The sequence below is a fragment of the Palaemon carinicauda genome, chromosome 1, assembly GCF_036898095.1.
Source record: "Palaemon carinicauda isolate YSFRI2023 chromosome 1, ASM3689809v2, whole genome shotgun sequence".
NCBI lineage: Eukaryota > Metazoa > Arthropoda > Malacostraca > Decapoda > Palaemonidae > Palaemon > Palaemon carinicauda.
In genome coordinates, this window is record NC_090725.1 from 127,920,951 (window position 1) to 127,935,707 (window position 14,757).

Below are 14,757 nucleotides of genomic sequence, written 5' to 3' on the forward strand. Positions count from 1 at the left end.
TTAACCAAAATAAGTCAAACTGGTAGGAGGTATGAAGAATTGTAACATCTTATCCGTTTTACCCATTTCTCATTTCGTGACTTTGGTCACAGACACACACACATACACACATTGCCATGTTTGATGGCGAAGTGCGAAGCTCTCAGCTTTAGCTATATTATTGTCATAATAGTTTTTGCAATATCTACAATTACTTAAAAAACAAACTGCCTTGAAACGTGACTATAACGTCTACCAATTTTACAGTAACCCACAAACCATTGAATATTTATCATCTTGGAAAGAAAAAATATACACCGACGACTGACCACGACTGTATATGGACTCTGCTGGGTGAGTTGGTCAAAACAAATATTTGCTCTTATCGCTTTCTTGAAAATCTGACCAGATGTATACATTTCCTTTTTGCCAGAGACGCAGTTGTTAGGAGGAAGCTATCTGCCGTCTGTTTTTGGTTTTAAGATTGGCACCATCATCATCATCATCATCTTCTCTCTCTCTCTCTCTCTCTCTCTCTCTCTCTCTCTCTCTCTCTCAGGCAGAAATTTAACCATCACCGTCGTAGGCTGAACGCATTCCGTTAGTAACACCTGTCAGTCTACCTTCTATCACAGGTAGCGGGGAAAATGTCCAACTGTGAAATGACACTTATTGTTCAAATATCTGCGTTCTTAATTATTTTTCGTTACCTCTTCGTGCCTTCACCCTTTGGACTGAGGGGATAAGGGATATTTTTTTGTTTATGTGATCGAAATGTAATTTGGAAAGTATAACCACATGTAAAAATCTGTACTCTTCTTTAGGAACATTTAGATTTACAAATTTAATTGTGAAATTATTCTTAAACTTGTTAGACCATCTAATGAGTGTATTGGTATGTTTATGCTTCTTTCTTATATCTTTATGTTTCGTTTAAAAATAAATCACAAGTTTGATGATTGATTAGGAAATTCAGTTATAAGAGCTCTGTTTTATAGATATTGTATCCACAAATAAACCATAAAAACTTTCATTATCCACATGATTTTTATCTACGGGGATTTAGCGCTAAAATGTTTAGAGCTGATATTTTCGTTAATGGGAATGAAATACTTAACTTCGAGTTATGGAAAAGAAATTTGGGTTTTGAACTAACTGATCACCCTTTTTCAGTGCCCAGGATCATCGTATTTTCTTACTATTCAAGAAAAAAAGTTATTCCAACAAATTAAATAGAACTGTGAAAATCACTTTAAGATGTATCCCATTTTTATTAAAAATATATTATTATCACAGCACAGCTATATATTTTGGTTTTATAAGTAAATTATTACAAGGATGACAACTATGAAATTATCTTTCTTCTGATGGATTCAGCATCAAAGAGACGTTGAAAATCTTCTTGGCTAATATTTCACTGGAGCATGGTAAGGATACTAGTGGGTAAGTGGTTAATATTCAATAATCAAATTGCCCGCATCCCCTTAAGATCTTAAAACAAACGGATAGGGAGACCTATTTATTAGCCTGAACAGAGAAAAATCAAGTAACTATCTAATAATAGTGAAAGGTTAGTCTTTACGGGAAGAACATTGGAAGGAGACTAATCCCATATAATAATGACATCTACTCGGAGTAATGCTGGAACATTAATTTGATAATACAATCCCATCCTCGTAGACTTTCTATATCATATATCGCTACTATACTTATGAAAGAGAAAAAAGCAAAAGTTAGTGATTGTTCCCAGAAAATTTTTCTCTTTTTAATACATGCAATAAGAATAAAAGATATAAAGACATCTTTTATTTTGCAAAGAGAATTTTCTAATTAATAGATTCATGCAGTATTTTCTTGGAGTGAGCGATGTAAATAAATATTCATGATTTGTTTCTGTATTTGGACTTACTGAATGGATCTTTGAATAACAAATGCAATATATTGTAAAATCCATAAGTTCTTTGGATATTGTGCTTAAATAGTTTTATGACATAAATAATGCTAAAGTCTCGGGACTTTAATCGTCACGAACAATGTGAGTACTTTTTTGTTCATTTAACCATTCCTGTCATTCCGAAATGTTTATTCATCCAGAATTCTTAGTCATAAATACCTGTTTTCGTCCTGAATCTAAGGCGACTAAACTAATTTACCTGAGTGATCCCGATGGGGAATACTCAAAAACCAAATTTATTGAATTACCTCAGGCAATGAGATCAGACTAGATGGTTACGTATCTAGACATAATCTTCTTACTACTATCATACACTTACGCATAATCGATGCTTTCATATTTCTAGTGGATATTATTTCGTTCTCGGGTTAATTTAGGTGTTTTATACTTTTCAAAGACCAACCCTTCACTTTAATTCTTTATAAAGGAAAATTATATATTTTTTATTCGAATGAAATAATGAATATGTAACGACTTAAAAGTTTTGCAAAGCCAAAATCCTATTGTCCATCTGATATCAGAGAATAGAGTTGATTTATGGCACTCAAACCTTTATAATTTCCTACATTAACCACTCAATTGTATACATATTCGTGAAATTATTCTACATAGTGTGCAATGTTTCTTGGTATTTGTGTAGAAGAGGTGTTAATCTATTCATTGTCTAGAATTTGCTTATATAAACCTTCAGCTGTTCCTTCTATTGAGCTGCTTCCCGTAAGAGGGTAAGAGCATTGCCACTAAAATTTTATCTCCTGTATAATGGATGAAACCTATGCTAAAAAAAAAAAAAAACATCCGCAATATCAGCTACACAAGACGTTTGTATAGGAAGTTCATCAGTAGTGGGTCGGGTTCCCACCAAATACAGTGCCCCTTACATAATATTTTACCGGCGTTGGGAAGAATGTCTCCCAGTACTGAACCCTCTGCTTCGGGTTGTCTATGGTACCACAGATCTTCGTCAGGGTCTTCTCCCTAGTCTCCCAGTGGGATCACAAAAGGGGAATCGGACTCCTGCAGTACCTGGAGGACTGGTTGCTTCTTTCCTCCTCAAGGGAAACTTTGACGAAGCAAAGGTACGAGCTCCTGTCGTTCTGCAAGAAACTGAGGGTTGTCGTCAACTGGAAGAAGTCTCGGATGTCTCCCTCAACGAGAGTGGTGTACCTAGGAATGGAAATCTGCAAAGTAGCGGCCAGAGTTTTTCCGGCAAAGAAGAGTCCTCACTGGTTGGACGAATTCACCAGACCGATTCTGCAGGGCTCTGCGGAACCTCTGGGGGTCTAGCAGAGGCTTCTGGGGCACCTGGTGTCCCTGGAGAAACTGGTAGCTCAGGGCAGGCTGAAGCTGTAACATGCCCAGTGGGACCTGAAGGACAGATCAGGGCATCCATCAGGGAGCTCATCAAACAAGTTTCCCCCTTCCCAGTCATCCATGGCAGCTCTCTAGTGGTGGACGGACCGAACCAACACGTTGAAGGGTATCTCACTGCGGGATTCTCCTCTGAAGTTCCTTCTGTTTACAGATGCATCCAAAGAGGGATGGGGGCCACATCTGCTCAAGGAGTCCCAGTCAGGGACCTGGACCTTTGAAGGTAAGGCTCTCCCATTAACGAGCTGGAACTTCAGGCAGTCCAGAGAGCTTTTCAGTCCCTGGAAGTTCGTACAGCAGGGAAGACAGTAGCTCTCATATGCAACTACGCCATGGTAGTGACATATGTCAAAAAGCAAGGGGGACTTAGGTCTTGGACATTGTGCAGGGTAACCAAAGAAATCCTCAGATGGGCCGCAGATAGATGGACGTCGCTGATAGGGAGGTTCATCCCATTCAAAATAAGCGCGTTAGCAAACAGTCTCAACAGAAAAGGCCAGTTCCGAAGGTAACGAGTCACGTGATAAACATGTGGAACTCCCCCTCCCTGGACCTAGTAGGGATGAGACTCAGCATGAAACTTCCTGTGTTCGGTTCTCCATTGTCAGTCCCAGCAGCAGTCATGGAGGATGCTTTCCTTCCAACACTCGTTGGATGGTCTGGACGCTTACACCTTTCACCCCCTCGGTCTGTTACGTCAAGTCCTGAACAGGCTGAGGGAGGCAAAAGAAATGAAGCTCACCTTGGTGGCCCTGTGGTGGCCGGACAAGGAAGGTCTCCTGGACCTAAGAGAGTTGGCGGTAGAAGAGTGTGACTTAACCAAAGTCTTGGAATTCCTAAAGGGACTCCCCTTTCTAGCCACTCAAGGACTTCTTACTGAGAGATCAGACTCTGAAGACAGTTTTTCTCCTAGTCCTAACCTCATTCAAAAGAGTTAGCGAGATTCACGGCCTTTCATATGAAGCGTGTCACATTAAGGGGTGGAAGGAGCTGACGTTCAGTATGTCCCCTCGTTTGTGGCGAAAACACAGAACCCCACAGTAGCAGACCCCAGGTTCCAGGAGTTTTCCGTTCCCACCATTCTGAGGTCCAGTGATGATAAAGACCTTCTTCTGTGCCCCGTCCGAGCTATGAGGTAGTACCTGGCTAGGACAGCAAGAGTACGACCTGCCATCAAGAGCCTCTTCGTTTCCACCAATAGAGTGAAGAACTCGATGGCAAAAATTACCGTATCATTTTGTCTAAGAAAGATGATCAGGAGAGCCTACAGGTCAGCAGGGGACACTCCACCTAAGTCTACAAGACCCCAAGAGATCAGGGGGATCAGGACTTCCATGGCATTCTCTAAGAATGTGGCGATTGGCCAAGTCTTGAAGGTAGGGGTGTGGAGAAAACAGTCCACTTTTACGTCACACAATCTGAGAAACTGTACGGTCACGACCATCGATATGTTTAAGATCAGCTCCCTCGTGGCTGCCCAGCAGCGGAACTAACTATGAACAGAACCAACTGAACCAACTGTACTCTGTGTTGAATGGTTGAGTGGTAGCATGTCCTATTCCCTATCCCTTTTACCACTTCACGATCCCCTTCCTATGGAGTACCAACCAAATCATCGGACAGCCTTGGTGAGTGTGATTCACTTTGTTTAGTGGAAGTTTCCTTGCTAGCAGGTTAGTATCGTCATTATCCGAATGGCCTCCTCAGTGCAGTTTCCCCCATTTTGTCACCTAAATCCCTGTTCCATCTCCTAAAGATGAGTCTCCTAAGAAAGAAGTTTGGAGTAAGTAAATTGCATTGGAACAAATAGGAAATTTTACGTAATTTATATTTTTCCTAGCTATACTTACGGCGAACTTCCTTCGAGTTACTTCGCGCCCTGCTATCCCCATAGGTTTGTAGGTGGCGGTTGAGTTTTATTTTTGTCATGGGAGCTGTAATGAGAATTGTACTTTCGTGTGACCTTACCTGGGCGAATGTATTCATGTGCCAGGAGGGCATGTTGGGGGCTATCAGATGCACGATGCTTGGGGAAACTGAGGAAGCCTACCAGAGTTTTCTGGTCTTGACCGGGTTAATGCACAGATCTTCAAAGAAGGAAGTTCGTCGTGAGTATAGCTAGGAAAAATACAAATTACTTGAATTTGCTATTTTTCACACCATCGATTCAGAGCTTTCATGGTCTTCCCCTCATCATATTTCCTGTGACTTGCCAATTATGTGGCTTTTTACCAACCTGTCGTCTTTCATTATTTCCGGAAAAATAGATAATCTTAAAACGCTTTGAACCCATCCTTTCGCCAACAGTAAACTTTTTCCCACTTATACAAATCTTCACATTTCTCTCTCTCAGCTCTTCTTAAGCCACGTAAACTTTATAAAATAAAAACCAGCTCAGTAACTGTAACATCCACACTTCATTTCAATGAATGAAAGTTTGATCATTGCTTCTCTTAAATATTTTCGCTTTGACTTCCATAGACAGTCTAAATATCCCATTATATTTCAAGCATCCTGCCTTTTTTTTTTTTTTTTTTTTTTTTTTTTTTTTTTTTTTTTTTTTGGCTTCACCTTTTCTAGAAATCTTTCTCTTCTCTCATCCTACTGTCATCCGTTATAATTAAAATACTTCAAAATACAAACACGAAACCACTGCTTATATTCTAACACTATCCATGTAGATATTATTCTTTCTTCTTGTATCCCATTCACCCTAATGGCTTTACTCTGATCACACAATTACACCCAAATTTGTTCCTGCTGCCATCTGAATGGCAAGTGAGCCTATCTCTTGAATCCAATGCAACAACTTATATCAGGCAAGTCTATTACTGGAGACTGTTGCTGTAATGGTAATATGAGGCACAGTTGGGTATTGCTTCATTATAAAGACCAATAGTAATGAGTACAGATATGATCATATCTCAAGGCAGAGGAGTCCCTAGTAAACCGTTGTGGAACCATTTGGTGAGAGAGAATGTTCTTTAAATGGTAAATGACCCTATACTCCCGAATTCAATGCAGACGATGCTTTTCACTTCAGTGGGCTACCAAAAAAAGTAAAAAGAAAACAATGGATGTCACTGTATAGCCAGGTACGTTGGATTTGCAAGCAGTTCATTTGTACTGACATTGCAAGAAAATTAAACTAGAAAAAATAACAACCCTTGGCCTTTTGAGTGTATGCATATAATGTGCAGAAGGTAATAAATCATCCATAGTTTTTTCTTTTTTAGAATGCTGGTAATTCTTTGGTAATTGGTGGGATGACAGCTTGTGCAGGAATGTGAAGGACAAAGCATAATTACCTTCAGTTAGTTGGAATGTATAGAGATTGGGAGGGGTTAGCTTTTATTTAGCCAGGGAGACAATGGAAACATTAAAAAAATAGTTCAAGGATCGTATGAATAAGATTGATCATGGTAGCAGAAAATTTGTATTAGTCTTCTCAGTTAAGATGTCAGGGCTAATATCCAGTGGATGAGGTAGCCCTTTGTTCAGAGCAGAAAACTTCAAAACTATAATTTCTTACAATAATACCATTGCCATATGTATTTGGTTTTCCTTATAGAGCATTTTATAGCGTTATATTTAGCATTTACTGTTTATCGTAGTTTATTGTTCTCACTAAATTTTGTCTAGAATAACTGTCTTCAATATCTTGAGAGATATTCGTAGGGGTATGCTGTATAGGACTTTTTTTTCCTTTTATATTATAATTCTGTGATGCATTTTATTGAGTTCAACTCAGTTTTTTATTATTCCAGCTTCTAATCCGATGATATAGAAACAGCAAATCGCAGAGGTAAAGTTAAGGAAACAAGTTCAAATGAACTACTACAAGCTGAAGGCTGCATTGAACATGATTGGAATCGTCTCAGCTCACGGGTATCTGAGTGCATTGATTCCAGTTAATGAATTCGTTGATCACTTCAGCAATGACAGTGAATATTTTATAAATTTTGCGGTTAATCAATCATGAAAGGCAGCAATAACCGTTCTGTTAGTTGTATATTTCTGTTTCCCTATTCCCATCCCCTTTCATTTGACACCAAGCATGCCGGTTTTCCATGAACTTTTAAAATCCATTGTTCTCATCAATTAAACGTTGATTACTGACAAATGACGGAGAAAATCGTTCTGTTTACTGTACCGCTGTGTTCTGTCTCCTCCGATCACTTGGCACCAAACACGACTGATTTCTGCCATCTTTGAAAATCGATGGTTTTCTTCAATCAATTGTTAATTACTAATCAATGAATATCAAAATCATTCAATTAAGTGCACCATCGTAATTTCCTCCCCTTCTTGTTTTACTTGACACCAAACACGGCCATTTTCTGTGAACTTCAAGAGTTGATTACTTTTTGAATTAATTACAAATTAATATCTCATAAAGATATAAAATCAGTCTCTGAGTGTCAATGCAGGTATCCTTCTAATATACACATACAAAGTTACAGACAGATCAGCCAAGTATTAAGGGATGAGTAGGATTTTGAAATTAGTACCTCGCAAATAATTAAATACTTAATGAATTAATAGTTTATGGTCTGACACAACTTTCTGTTCAGTGATCAATAATTACTGTCTTCTAGAGTCTACTTATAAAATTTCACCCCGATTCAACGCTTATTAACGTTACCGAAATTTCATAGTTTTTCAGTCTTTAATTAATTACTAATTAATGAGAAAGAATTTTGGAAAAACGTTCAGACGCTCGATAGATATTGACCCATACAATGTACCAACCAAGTTTCATGACGATCGATTCTCGAGTAACGGAGTAAGCAAAAAATTATGGTATATACACCAAGTACAAGAAGAAAGACAGCATGAGTAGCGACTTGAAAGGCCTTCATTCTGTAAAAAATACTAGCATAGAAGAGCAGAAATGAACCTGACGTGACTAGAATTCACTGCCAAAATTGAAAATGGGAAGGCAAGCGTTTAAAGCCCACTTCTATCTGGAATAGGGCCGTATTGCCTTTTCATAAGGAAGGCTTATGACTCCATCTCCGACGCACTTAGGTTTCATCGAGTTAGCGAATCTTATCAAGGAAATCCGTAAAGAAATTGAACACTAAAAGCCTTTTCAGAGAGCGAAGTAACTTGTCATAGGAAGAAGCCGTGATAGTGAACGAAAATCTTCGTGACTAAGAACACTGCGTTGCCGTGTGAATCCTGCAGGGTGGCAAAGCAATAGGCGAGATCCTTATTACGAGAGAGAGAGAGAGAGAGAGAGAGAGAGAGAGAGAGAGAGAGAGAGAGAGAGATGAATGTTGGTTCTTACTTTGATATATGTGATTGACTGATCCTCTGGGTAGAGAGACAAAAGGATAATCTTCCACTAAAGAAAACTGTAATCATCAGATCGAAATAAGAGAACTTCGACAGACATATTCTTTTGTCCCAACTTTGACCGTAAAAGAAATCTGTTGTATGATATATGAAAAAAAGAATATAGATGGGAAAGGGTCTATGAACAATCAGAATACTGGTTGTTATATAATCGGTTTATACCAATAAGCGTGGTATCTAAACATTTAACACTGACGTTCGTTAAGGTCTTACTGGCTATTCAGCTTAATTCCACAAATCATTAATACCTAGATTAGAATGGGTGTATCTACTGCATTATCACTGTACTGTGCTTTTATTATTTCTCAGACACGTCCTCGTCAGGCTTATAGATCCGTCTACCAAAATAGTACGTTTGTTAGAATGAATGTCCCCATAGAGATGATGTTCTCCCACGAAGAGTAAATTGGAAAGATTCCACACAATGGATGTCCCTTCCATTCCACTGGACAGCAATCGATGGCAACTGTTCGATGCATGTTGATCAGCATTTGTCTCCTTGATTTCAGTTTCAGCGGTTACAAAAGGAGCGTTCCGTGATACGCTTCAATGAATTCCAATTTCCTCTTAATAGCAGTATGCTATAATGCAGGGCTGTTGAAAATCAAATGATTGAGTGAGAAATTCATCGTCTATATGCGTTATTTGACCAGAACACGCTAACGCACCAACTGGCTCGACGGAATAATGTTAAATATATCCGGGAATAACAGAGAAAACCCTTTAGTTTCACACCTCGACGTTGTTCGTTGGAGTGTGATTAATGTTAATCACCTTATAATCAGTGGTTCTGACGTTACTTGATTGCTAACTTAATAGAGGAGCGTTCGATATATCCATATCAAGGTGATGTTAAAAAATGTGATGCGCTCGACCGACCGTTTTCTGCTTTCTTGTAACCAATTTCCGAACGATTTCCTGACTTATGGAAGGCTTCGATAACTTTCCATGGAACATTTTGGTACGAAGATTTTTCCATGACTTTAAAGGAATTGGAGATACAGTATTCTCGAATACCGATGTCACAGGTTTCCCTGCTTTACCTTTGCTACAAATCTGCGCACATTAATTTATCATTATACTTATTCATTTGTTATGATTCTGTGTTTCACTTGATTACTCAATCCATAAAATAATTCTCAACAAATAACTTTCAAATAGCGATTAATTGCCTAAGTGGATGCATAAAAAATAAATCACAGTATGACTTGAAATATTACGAAATAAAATATCCTACATTTGTATATAGATTATTATGAGAGAGAGAGAGAGAGAGAGAGAGAGAGAGAGAGAGAGAGAGAGAGAGAGAGAGAGAGAGAGAGAGAGAGAGATTACAAGACTGGATACTTCCAGCACTGAATTATTTAAGTGAGCATGTGGTATTTGACGTATAAAAGCTTAACTCATCATAATAAAGGCAATGGCCTGGGGTTTGGCATTTATTTATCATGCAGAGGTAAACAAAAATTTCTAACAGTTTTAATTTCATCTAAGGCACATTTTGTGCACTTAACGTAGGAAATGATAGCTATCTCTTTTTACAGTGACTTGAAGCAAAATTATCTCTCTCATAAATTTTCCAATTATGTCGTACATCACTCAGTTAACAGAGATTATTGTGTTGATTTAAATATCAATTCTCCAATCACTCAAAGTGGTACATTGAGTCAATTTGAGCCACTCAAATATTAGAATTATTATTCAAGTTAAGTTACAAAATCTGGAATATTATATGTATATTTTTTTCTTTCAATATGAGAATGAAAATAAGGTTTCCCAATTTTGTTTTCTATGAATATTCCCAAGCTTAGGAATTGTCAGTTGAATAAATTGTGAAAAGTAAAATTGTCGTACTCCAAGTCGGTTATTTGTTAATTTGTTAATTTTTTTTTTTTTTTTTTTTTTTTTTTGTTATCTGATGTACCTGCTTATATCTTATGACCCTTAGAGGATAACAAAGTCTAATGAATAATGGTATTCTATGGTCCAATGGAATACCACGTAAGTGGCGTGCCGTTTCAAGATGGAGTGATCTTATACAAATGCAAATATTATATGTCATTTCCTATTAAAATGAAATGTGAGTTCGATGCATTCTTCATCTTTTCCTTTTAGGATTCATAAGACGGTACCAAGAAGCAGGTGCTGACATTCAGCTTCATTAAGATTTGTCTTTTGGATATACATTTTTTTTCATCTTTTACCCAAGGACACATCTGGGAAAATTTAAGTGTAAATGTGAATGAACTCGGTTTATTATTCCCAGAATCTTTCTACTATGCGACCTGAAACGGTATTATTTTAGGTCCACAAATGTAGATCTTTTTCATTACTTCGATAATTTGAAAAAAATAAAAACTAATGTTGGCAAATATTTCTTCATAGTCATATGGTACCTATGCCTCCCATCCATATATTTTGGTTTATTATCAATTTGTAAATCTTCGAAGTCAGTTCATACACGGAGTCAGTTCAAGCCGTAGTAGGATGTATACCACTTAATTCAATCAAATATTCATGCACTCTAGATGCCATTTGAATCTCTCAACAGGTTTGTTAAGTCCACTTTGACACCCAAGGAAACTTTTTAAAATTCATTCAAGATGAATAACTTATAACCGACGGTATGATGCTCACCCTAAACAATCGCTCTTTATAAGCTTGCCACTTTTACAAGTGAAATAATTATTTTATGGATTTTTTACTCACTGGTTCAAAGAAGTAGATTGTTTTTTATTAACACTTAAAGAATTACAGGTGAGATCATAACCGTAGACTTCACTCGCCTAAAAAAAAGAAAAAAAAAGAAAAAAAAATAGCTATAAATTTCATATTCGTTTGCCAAAGGTCCACGTTTTATGCACCTGCACCTCCAGACACCAGTCCATCAAGAAGGATGAATACGTAAAAAGGCCCTCCCATCAAGAAGTGTGATTATGCAACACTCCAACGTCCCGTTGAGTATGGACTGATAAGTTTGCTTTCAGGGTCCTAGGCCACCACTTATAGATGAACGGAAATAGATTTCGCTGCCGTGGACAGAGTGCGTAATCTAAAACGATTTATACAAAAAATCTCGAGTCTTAGCTATTTGAAGAGTTGGAGAGCAAGGGAAATATAGCAAATATTATCTTTTTCTGATCTTTTGTCTATCATTTTCTGTAATTGTCTATCTTTCTCAGTATTAAGTTTGACTATTCACCATTTGCTTTTCTAAAGATATCTATAATTACACGTCTTTGTATTTTTTTACTCACTGTCTCATATGAAATATCAAGTTTTTTTTTCTACTTTAACGAGAATTAAGTCAGAATTTTCGTTTTCCTTTAACCATTAGACAACTTCATCTCTCAGTTTTTCTCCAATACTTTTTTCCTCACCGAATCTAAACAATTCTATCTAAATGAAGTAATCTCTCTCTCTCTCTCTCTCTCTCTCTCTCTCTCTCTCTCTCTCTCTCTCTCTCTCTCTCTATATATATATATATATATATATATATATATATATATATATATATATATACTCTTACAAAGTTCATGCTTCAACTGAAAAGAAAGGGATTTGACCATAGAAGAAACCCTTTTCTGTACAACCCAGTAACATGATTAGTGGGCTAACCTTAAATCTGCACTCTTTGATGTAGACTTAACAGTTCTTCCTTTACTTGAACCAGATGGTTCTACCACACACTGTACAAAAGAAAAGGCAACCCTGGCTGATGTGTTTGACAGAAAATTGAGTAATGAAAAAGTCGATCTCCCTCATTCCTTCTTTTCCTCAAGCTAAACTAACTAGTTTAGCTTTTCAGTCCCACGAAATTAAAACACTCTTGATAGACTTTGATGATTATGGAGGTGTAAAACCAAATTATATATTTGTTTGTTCTTTATAAAGTCCTCCGATCTCTCTTCTTCATAAGTTAGTCAGAAGAGGTTTTTTCTCTTTTTGAAGAATTGGTACTGCTTCTCTATTGGGTAAATATGTTTGTGGTAGCTCTAGCCACGCTGATTACCGTCCAATTTCCATAACTTCCATATTATCTAAAATTTTTAAACATCTTTTGACAAAACGTCTAAATATGTAAGGAGGTCCGTCTGTTCCTAGATTATAGTTTGGTTTTCGCAAGGGCATTGGGTATGTGAGGCCCTTCTTACTGTTTCCAATGCTGTGCAGACATCTCTTGATGAGGTAAGTCCGTATGATTGGCTGGAACTTTAGTGCTGCTTTGCACTGTGTTGATCATGAGGCCCTGGTTTTCAGCCTCAAACAGTTTGGAGTAGGTGGATCTATTCTTAGCATATTGAATTTTTGATAGATAGATCGCAAAGTGGTTGTCGATGGCCGCCATAACAAGTATAGGAATGTAATATCTGTTGTTTCTCGGGGTAGTGTTCTTGGCCTATTATTTTTCATATTATATATGCATAATATGTGGTTTGGCCTAGAATGCAACCTCGTTGCATATGTACATTATGCTACTCTCTTTGCATCAATTCCATCTCCCAAATGAAGATTTGGGTTTGCTGAATCCTGTAATAGAGATACAGCTGGATTTAGTGCATTGTGCAAATTATGAGTAATGAAGATGAACACTTAACATACTTAAAGTATGATTGTAAGTAGGGCGAGGACAGTGGCTCCTAAACATCCAGATCGTTGCATTGATAATGTTTCTTTAACTGGATAAAACTAATTTAAATTTTTAGGTGGGATTCTGGTTTGTAAGCCAACTTTTGAGAAACATATTTGGCCTGTTTCTTCTTCACCAGCACAAGAAAAGGCTTATTGTAAAAGTCTTCTAATATTTTGCTGATCAATCTATCCTGAAGAAAGGTGTCAATACTTTCATTATACCATATTTCAAGTATTATTCTGTCTGGTCGTTAGATAGAAATTTGCGGTCTATTAAATTCCTTATTCTTGATCGGGATATTAATCTTTGGCACCGTCATTCAGTAGTTCTTTGTGCATAATACATAAGATTTTTCAAATTGCTGACCATCCTTTACATTCAAATCTTCTCAGACTGTACCATTCTGCACGTAGTACTAGATATGCAGTTAATTCTAACAGTCATGCCATTTACACCATAAGTCACAATACTACACAGTATTGTAGAAACTTCATTCCAGCTGTGACCAGATTGTGACCTGGCAGTGGAATCAGTGGAATTTCAAAATTACAAACTTCCAGCAAATGTTTTTATGTTGAACAGGTTGATTTAAGTCTCGTTTTATATTTTTATATTGCGACAGATCTGCTTTGACGATTTTAATCTTAAAATATTTCATAGTTTTTATTCATTAATTACATATAATGTATCTGATATTCTCTTATTTCCTTTCCTCACTGGGATACTACATTCTCTGTAGGATTCCTCGGGCTTGTAGCATTCTGCTTTTCCAACCAGGGTTGTAGTTTGGATAATAATAATAATAATAATAATAATAATAATAATAATAATAATAATAATAATAATAATAATAATAATAATAATAATAATACTTTATCTAAATTCACAACAATTACCTTCATTTTCAGTCTCCCTGAATTTAAAACACCATTGTCTATCTACCTAAAATGAGATTTCACCCTTTTATTTTTCGCTGACATTAAATATAATTTATTTCTTACAGTGCCCTTTGTGTTACGAATGAAATGCCTTTACCCTTCTATTCCTGTTGAATAAGCCCTTGTAGACTGTATTCAATGTATTGGAATCCTGCTCACCAATTTTCCACCTCACTAAAATTGCCTTTTCATTGTCGTCTCCTTCTCTACACTGTTAAGAATTTGCATTAAAAAACGGTAAGTGTCTGGCAACATTTATTCAAGGATTTTTACCGTTTTAAAAACGGATATATTGACGTAAGGGATATTACGGTCACCAACCAGTAAAAGATAGTAACAAAGGTAAAATTCCGGTCGCCTGCATCTTACTGAAATACGGTTGAGAACAGTATATTTTTACGGAGAATTTCCGATTAAAATTAAGGTTTTTGCCATCAGTATATATTTACAACCTCGCCTTTATTTCTACGGTATTTCCTGGTCTGCCCTTATAATTACATGCACGCTGACGGCTTGATCCT

At 36.9% G+C, this 14,757-nt stretch overlaps 1 protein-coding gene across 1 annotated transcript in view; it reads right to left on the bottom strand.

The window, feature by feature from the left end:
* The window catches only part of LOC137658640 (gamma-aminobutyric acid receptor alpha-like), a 240,619-nt gene that overhangs the window by 80,721 nt on the left and 145,141 nt on the right, over nt 1-14,757 (bottom strand). The window lies entirely within an intron of this gene.